The 7995-nt window shown below is 39.2% G+C and overlaps 1 long non-coding RNA gene across 1 annotated transcript; it reads left to right on the top strand.

Moving 5' to 3' along the window:
* Window positions 1-5407: 5407 nt before the first annotated feature.
* LOC122240088 lies at window positions 5408-6768 on the top strand. The gene is made up of 3 exons (XR_006219414.1): window positions 5408-5448; window positions 5791-5934; window positions 6601-6768. It is a non-coding gene; the product is annotated as an uncharacterized LOC122240088 (long non-coding RNA).
* Window positions 6769-7995: the final 1227 nt, after the last annotated feature.

Here is a 7995-nt window from a genome sequence, read left to right as displayed (position 1 = left end):
GTTTTCTGGATGGGGACTGAGAGGGAGGAGAAGTGCAGGACAGTATTACTGGTCCAGTGAACTGTATGTGCCAACAGCAAGAAGTTAAGCAGCATGAGTTCACAGAACTGCAAATGGGTCAGTATTGCTGGCATGAAGCAGGGCAAACAGGACTCAGAATGGTAAGAGAGGAGCAAAGACTGTGTACTCTGATATCATGAAGTTTCCGGTCTAGTGAGTGCTACTAAAGCAACAGACGAGAACTGACAACGGGATAAGCGCCCTGATGGGGAAAAAGGCAGACTTTTCTACGCCTTCTATTTTGAGCCTCTTTATCCTGTGATAAAGGACCTGAAAGAAAGGGACAACCATTTTCTTTACTGTTTCTCCCAGAAGACATGCGTAGACTATTTTCCCCTTCCCTACCCCCCAAACCAAGAGCACACTGCACACACAATATGGTGGCCAATTTGACAATATATTAGATTTCGAAAAAAAAAAAAGACATGTTAGAGTCTCCAGTGGCCTGATCTAATTTCCCATGAGGGGCATGCAGATGAGCACCCCAGCATGAAACTAATTATAACCCTTGCCATATTTTGTTTTATATGTCTTTATATGTCTTATTTCCCCCCACTCCCTAAACCAAATTACTTGAGGACATGGGTATTTTCTTATACATAGGACCTATGCCTCCTTGGGCTCTAAATAAATATTTGCTTCTTGACATTCAAGAGAGACACAAACAAAAAGATTAAATATATCTGCATTTCACTATGAGGAATATATATATATATATTCCATTGTAGCTAACATACATTGTTATATTAGTTGCAGGTGTACAATACAGTGATTCAACACTTCCCTACATCACCCGGTGTGCCCCAGGACAAGTGCATCCTTGATCCCCATCTCCTAGTTCACCCATCCTCCTGCCCCCACCCTCTGGTAACCAGCAGTTTATTTTCTATAGTTAAGAGCCTATTTCTTGGCTTGTCTCTCTCTCTCTTTTTTAATCCTTTGCTCGTTTGTTTTATTTAAGTTCCACATGAGTGAAATCATATGGTATTTGTCTTTCTCTGCCTGACTTATTTCACTTAGCATTATACTTTCTTTTTTTTTAATGTTTACTTATTTTTGAGACAGGGAGAGCCAGAGCATGAATGGCGGAGGGTCAGAGAGAGAGGGAGGCACAGAATCCGAAGCAGGCTCCAGGCTCTGAGCTGTCAGCACAGAGCCCGACGCGGGGCTCGAACTCACGGACCGTGAGATCATGACCTGAGCCGAAGTCAGATGCTTAACCGACTGAGCCACCCAGGCGCCCCTATACTTTCTACTTTTATCCATGTCATCGCAAATGGCAAGATTTCATTCTTCTTTATGACTGAATAATATTTCTGTGTGTGTGTGTGTGTGTGTGTGTGTGTGTGTGTGTGTCTATCGATGGATACAGGCTGCTTCCATATTTTTGTTATTGTAAATAATGCTGTTATAAACATAGGGGTGCATGTATCCCTTTGACTTAGTGTTTTTGTATTCTTTGGGTAAATACCCAGAAATGCAATTGCTGGATCACAGAGTAGTTCTATTTTCAACTTTGTAAGGAACCTCCACACTCTTTTCTCAGTGGCTGCACCAGTTTGCATTCCCACCAACAGTGCGTAGGGGTTCCTTTTTCACCACTTCTTCACCAACACTTGTTTCTTGTGTTTTTGATTTTAGCCATTCTGACAAGTGTGAGGTGAAATCTCATCATGGTTTTGATTTGCATTTATTTCCCTGATGATGAGTGACGTTGAGCATCTTTTCATGTACCTGTTGGCCATCTGTACTTCTTTGGAAAAATGTCTGTTCATGTCTTCTGCCCATTTTTTAAATGGATTATCTGTTTTGGGGGTGTTTAGTTGTAGAAGTTCTTTATGTTTTTTGGATACTAACCCTTTATCGGATAAGTCATTTGCAAATATCCTCTCCCATTTCGTAGGCTGCCTCTTAGTTTTGTTGGGTGTTTCCTATGCTGTGCAGAAGCTTTTTATTTTGAGGTAGTCCCAACGGTTTATTTTTGCCTTTGTTTCCTTTGCTTCAGGAGACATATCTAGAAAACCGTGGCTACGGCTGATGTCAGAGACATTAGTGCCTGTGCTCTCTTCTAGGATTTTTATGGTTTTAGGTCTCATATTTAGGTCTTTAATCCATTTTGAGGAATTTATATGTTTTTTGATGTTAATACTTGCAGCACCAATCGAATTTTTTCAACTCTGCTTATTCCAACACAAACATAATGTTATTTCTTTGTGGTAAATGTCCTTAAGTGTTAACATAATTATGAACTAAAGAACAGAGGTAGGATTTTTCATCATAGACATCTTTTTCTCTTGAATAATAGACTTTGCTGATCTTCTTTCTAAAGCTGTAGACACAGAACTACATGGACTCATATGAAGCAAGGCTGAGCTTCTTGGTTTCATCTAGTACTAGGACGCGGTGGCATCTGGAATCATATCTCATTACATTTGGAGAAAGTATATTTGATTGTCAGGAATAGGTCTCCCCTAAGGCATTTCTCATTTGTAGGGGCAAGGCAGGTGCCTTCTCTTAGAATTATGCCATCTAAAAAGGCATGTCTTATTTCAATATTAATTTAGTAACAAGCTAGCCACAGTAATTACCTCTTTAGTTCTGCTAAAGTACGTTTCCTTGTCTAGACTTGGGCCAATGATTGCATTAAATTGGCTACAAAGACAATCTACTCAACGTATGACTAAAGACAAAAGGAACGAAGAAGCCAATGCTTTTCCAGATAGATTTATCATGAAAAAGATCAGCTCAGGGGGCTGAAATGGGGAATGTGCTGTACTCTGTAGTGGGAAAGTTATGATAATGAGAAATGCCACACATATCCTTAGAACTGCGCACTTATCAAAGGGGCTTTCACATACATGATTTCATTCCATTAATTTATCAAAAGGCCAAACGGAGTCCAAATAACTCCCTGGCTACGTGCATCTCACTCACATCTTGTACATTCTGCATTTGAACGAAGTAGCTTTTATGAGACTTGTCTGCCTAAAAAGGGAAGTCAACTGACAAGTGGAAAACACAAGATCAACCTTGGGCCAATTTCTCCATGATGACATCGTTTTTCTCAGTTATTATGCAAAGTACCATAAAGAGATCATTCAACCCCATTATTCCCTTGGGGTAGAGAAATAAGTTATTGATAAATAAAGGTGTCATTTACCTTAACTACAAGGTGTTTGAGCTAAAGAATCTACAGAAATATTCCCCTTGGAATATAATAAATTATTCCTCAACTCCACCAATGAATTTAACAGTTTTTAAAAATCTTTATCAGGTCATGTTTATTGAGGAGATATAATACTTCATGAAAACAAGGCCAACAAGGGGCTGAGCTGCTGTGGTTCTCAGAATAAATCTCTTTATTTCTTACCAAAACATCTAATCGTATATTTGAAAAGGGGGACACCATTTAGATTTCTTTCACCTGCTAACTCCTAGGACTTCAGGTAAAGTTTCGCAGATGACAATATCTTTTTCAAAAAGTATTCATCTGCACTCTTTCTTGGATGGTTAAGTTCCATAGCAAGAAATGCCACAAGGAATGTTCAAGCCAGTTATTCAGGTGATGCAAGAACACTATTTGGCTTCCTGAGTATTCGCAGAGAACAGTCCTTCACTGGTGATGTACAGACCGGATTGCAAAACTGACCCCAGGTGTTGGGCTCAGGCTTCAGGTCTAATCTAGGGGGAAGATTATCAGTCAAATCCCTGTACTGTGAAGCCACAGATATTTGGCCCAGTGGAGGTATTCTTTGAAAGTAAAACAAAACAACAAAATGAACATCAAGTCCCCTGACACCTGGCCAGTCTTCAGGTGCACCGTGCTCCTCGCCTGGGTGTGAACCTCGGGCTTCGTTCCTTCCTCAGGTATGTCTTGATCTCTAGCTCACCTTTCAGCACTGCCCAGCAATGGAATATCACGATTCCAGATTGAGAAAACAATTCTTCTGGAGTTAGGGAAATGAAGAATGTTTCTGGTCACGGAAATCCCCTCGGCTTTACACCAATATTGTATTCATGTTTGGAAAATACCACTTTGTTGCTCTTTCCATTTTAATCTGCTTCAGTAGTTCCTGTCTTAATTCAGAAACCAAATGTGTGGCATACCAGGGAAGTCTTGGGCCAACTCCAGATCAATAAAACCAGAAAATAGCCATCAACCAGCTAACCAAAGTTGCTGTCCTTGCCAGATTTTATGCAAAAAAATTGAAAAGTGCTTACAAATTACATAATGTAATCACACTGACAGTTTCAGATATGACTGGACTGAAGGTCAAGCAGAGAGAGTTGACGCCTTTCTGTCCTCGTCATCCACATTTAAAAGTAATCTGAAGGAAATACGTGAGTATGCCAGAGGAAAATATTTGGTTCGTTACATCACAAAAGAGAGAATGAATTGCCTTCTTGACTTACACACCTGATTTTTCTTTTCTGGTTTCTTTCCCCTGGACTTTGCAATGGAGGGAACGTTGATCAATGTTGAATCCATGAACCCAACAATTCATTCTCTTCCTCAGATTTTGATCTCAATAATCATGATCATAATAATCTATGAATTATACTAATCACATGATAATAATAATCATAGACTTAGGGAAATTTAGAGACAGAAGGAAGCTGTATGCAACATTCATTCATTCAGCACCTATTCTGAGTAAGGCCCTCGTGCAACTCTATTTTCAAACACATGAAGCCAGCATGTTTAATGATTGCTTTGGGGTCACTCAATCAATATAGAGCCAGGCCTCCAGACATCCAGGACTCTTGAGTCCAAGGCACTTCTGTTCCCTTTTGACCATGCTCATTTCTCTCCCACAATCAATTATGTCTCCCATATTAGACCCTAGGTCAACGTGCTGACAAGACCAAAAATTGTCTTCACTGAACATACCATTTGACATTTATTTGGGGTAAGTTCATAAATAAATGGACAAATTGCCTAATGGCTAGCCTGCACTAAGGGCCAAATTAAAATTTTTAAAGGAAGTTATGAACCACAAATAATAAAAATTCTATTAAAATTGAAACCAGGAAACATGACCCGTTGAACTGTTAACCAAAAAAACAATCAGATCAAGAGGCAAGATCTTTGTCTGCAGGCCATGGTAAAAGGCTGGGAGAAAAACTGGTAAGTTTGTGGTCTCCATAAGGCAATTGATAACTAGGCCTTCAAATGATGAGAACTGTCAAAGGCTCTTTAAGAGAAATAGAATGCCCCCATTCATACCCTTCTATAGATTACTAATGACCAGTGCCTTCCGATGAAGAATCTTCATATCAATGGTAATGCATCAAATGTATTTCCTCACAATGAATGTATTAATAATTATACTTAACTTTTGGGATGCCTGGGTGGTTCATTCGGTTGAGCATCCGACTTCGGATCAGGTCATGATCCCATAGTTCATGGGTTCAAGCCCCACACTGGGCTCTGTGCTGATAGCTCGGAGCCTGGAGCATGCTTTGGATTCTGTGTCTCCGCCTGCCCTCTGCTCCTCCCCCATTTGCGCTCTATCTCTCTCACTCCCTCAAAACTAAGCACTTAAAAGTTTTTTTAATTAAAAAAATAATTATATTTAACTTTCCAGAAGACATACTGAATTTTGCTATTAAACATGTTTAGCATTTCACATGTTTCCCATTTATAAATTATTTTCCCAAGTAATATATATTTCCCTTAGGATTTTTTTTTACATTCAGCATCACCATCTCATTTTTTCTCATTTTCAGACATTAAACAGAAATGAATCAGTGGCAGAGGTTCTGCAATTTATGGCATCCCACACAGCAGCCTGTGGACATGAACTGCCCCGACTATCCTGGAGTGCAAGTCAAGAAAAATTGAGTCAACGTATGCCTCCCACAATGGCTTAAGTAATTTATCCATTATCAATTATCTAAACGTTAGTTTCTAATCTTAACCTTATCTCCTAACATGCCAAGTTTCCTTCTGTCAGTTATATCTATACAAAAATGCAAACTCATTTTGATCTGTCCCTGGTTAGGAACGGTAAATGAGTTCTTAAAGTCATCATAAAACGCTTAAGATCTAAGTAGTCTTTCTTTTTAAATATCCACAACAATAGTCCATCCATAGCTACTGAAGAATTTATCAAAACATATGAATACTCAGAACAAATTTATGGAACGTAACACACATTACAGCAATTTGGAAAAACACAGAGTTACATCCAGATTTCACCAATATAGATTTTGTTAATGTTTATTTATTTATTTTGAGAGAGAGGGAGAGAACAGGAGAGGGACAGAGAGAGAATCCCAAGCAGGCTCCACACTATAAGCACACAGCCCAGCTCGGGGCTCAATCCCATGAACCATGAGATCACGACCTGAGCCAAAATCAAGAGTCAGATGTTTCACCAACTGAGCCACTTGGGTACCCCTCGTCAATGTAGATTTATTGTGGGGTTTAGACATCTAAGTCTAAAGGTAGAGCAAGTTTCCTTATATAGTTTTGGGCCATACAAATGGGGAGAGAGAGGGTGATGGTAATTAAACTATTCATGTGACTTCTTTCAGTCTGTCTTTGTCTTTAACTGGTCTTCAAACCTTCAAGCTGGTGATTGGAACATCCATTCTGGACTCCCGGACACTCCTGTTGATGACCCTACCACATCCCTGGATTATGCCATTTCGTTTCCCACTTGCAGAGCATACCCCATCCATTAAGCACCATAAAAATTCTATTCTGTCTGTAACTTTAGTAAAGTTAATTAATTCATTTTTAATAAAAATGCCTTGGCAAACCCAGATGAAAGTCTTATATTGAGGCAATCAACTACTTTTCTCCAGATAATTGCCACCTGGGCTGAGAAATTGAAAGCACGCCAACCTAAAATGCTTTTAAAGACTTCAATCAACATTCTCTCCAAAAATGAAGAAATAAAAAGCCACAGGGCAGGATCATGGATCTCACACTCCATTCTGAACACTGAACAGCATTGCATATTTATATTACAGGGACTTGTCCTCCAAATTTGACCCGGGGCTGGCCTCTGAATTTGTACAGGGAAGGGAAGGGAAGGGAGAGGGGCTGGATGGTCCAGAAAAACTAGAAACAAACTGTCTTATTAAATTACCTGTATTTGTATGCAAGCTGAAAACAATACACATCTGCCAGCCTCCAGCCTTAAGCTCTGCAGGTTTACCTTCAGACGTCATAAAACAACCTTGTGGTGTCTGCTTCATTTCTCTGATTTCTTTGACTCTTCGTGAACTTGCAGACAAACCGATACAAGGACTTAGTCCCTCTCTTCATTTGCTATAAAATCTTGCTTGAAAGCAAAGGTATTCTTCCCAGAGAACAAAAAGGAAAGGTTTTCTTTTTAAAGAAGTCGTGTTTCGTTCTCCTAACTCACAGGAGCATTTGTAGTTACTTCAAAACAAAGCAAAACAAAACAGAGCATGCATTGATTGAGGAATTTTTGAGTCATTAGGGTTTTAAAATACAAAAGAGGTGTGGAGAGGTAAAGATACTTGAAATAAGATTTCAGTTTTCTGTATTTTCACCGTAACTGGCTTTAGTTTCTGTTACGTTACTGCCTTGCTCAAAAGCTGGGAACATCAGTAGTCTAGCTGAATTGGATGAGTTGGTTAATCAATGTACATATAGTCCGGCCAATCTGGTCATTCCACATACATGTATCTTTAATCTGATTATTTTTGTGGAATCCATTACATTGATCTAGTTAATATCTCTTATTAACAAGAAGGGTGACATTAAGACTACATAACACTGACGGCTTTATATTATCCTGTCCTGGCTGAATGGCAAGGGATACCTCAGGTGGTGACGAGTACATTTAATGACATCATTTTTTGTACTCAAGAACTAAATCCATTTGGATGCAGTCCAAGGGAGACGAACCTGAAGACAAGTTCCACTTTGTAAAAAGTGTAATAAAAAGTATATTA

Source organism: Panthera tigris, chromosome B4 (assembly GCF_018350195.1).
Source record: "Panthera tigris isolate Pti1 chromosome B4, P.tigris_Pti1_mat1.1, whole genome shotgun sequence".
Lineage (NCBI taxonomy): Eukaryota > Metazoa > Chordata > Mammalia > Carnivora > Felidae > Panthera > Panthera tigris.
The sequence above is the reverse complement of the archived record's forward strand: the minus strand, read 5'-3'. Positions and strand labels throughout refer to the sequence as shown.